The following is a 711-nucleotide window of genomic DNA, read 5'->3' as shown; positions in this document are numbered from 1 at the left end:
CGGCGTTTTGACACATTGCTTCATCTGTAATTAACATTTCTAAATAAGTGTGGAAACGTATTAACGGGCTTGAATCGCAACTGTGTATGAAGGATTCGAACCGCATTACTTCCCAGTGTAGCCTACGTTCCACGTATTTCTAATATATAGTAATGTCTTCCTACATTTCAATTTTCTTTATGAACAAGTAATTAGGCTGTATAATGCGACGACAAAAAAATGTGTCAGGTGTCGCAAGTGCGACAGTGCCTTGACAGTATATGTGTTGTCCGTCCTTATCAAGGGGAGTGCTAACTTTCTCTCCTTTCGTACAACACAGTTGTAGTTTTCGTCGAGTAGCATGTGATACCTCAGGAGAGACAACTTTCAGTAAACAATACAGAATACATGTATTATTTAAGGTTATGTGTAATGGATTAGAGAAGCTTAATGTTATTAAATGGAATAATACAAAAAAAAATGTGTTCTATCATATTCTCTTACTGAATAATGGTGTTAATAAAATGATATAAGGACTTTTTAGCAAGTCGTTCCGTGTAATAATTAGTAATGATAGATACTTTAATCTATTTGATTTTGGAGGTATGTGGAACAATGCCGGTCAATAGTTCATAAACTAAGGGGGGTGATGCAGAGTTGGAATAACAGTAAAATTACTATTATGAATTCGGCATCCGATGTAACCCACTGACAGTAATCACTAAGAGCTGA

The 711-nt window shown here is 35.6% G+C and overlaps 1 non-coding gene across 1 annotated transcript; it reads right to left on the bottom strand.

Annotated features, from left to right (window-relative positions):
- Nucleotides 1–212: 212 nt before the first annotated feature.
- Nucleotides 213–317, bottom strand: LOC119593227. The gene has a single exon (XR_005230524.1). It is a non-coding gene; the product is annotated as a U6atac minor spliceosomal RNA (small nuclear RNA).
- Between the last annotated feature and the right edge of the window lie 394 nt (nucleotides 318–711).

Source organism: Penaeus monodon, chromosome 31 (assembly GCF_015228065.2).
Source record: "Penaeus monodon isolate SGIC_2016 chromosome 31, NSTDA_Pmon_1, whole genome shotgun sequence".
Classification (NCBI taxonomy): domain Eukaryota; kingdom Metazoa; phylum Arthropoda; class Malacostraca; order Decapoda; family Penaeidae; genus Penaeus; species Penaeus monodon.
The sequence above is the reverse complement of the archived record's forward strand: the minus strand, read 5'-3'. Positions and strand labels throughout refer to the sequence as shown.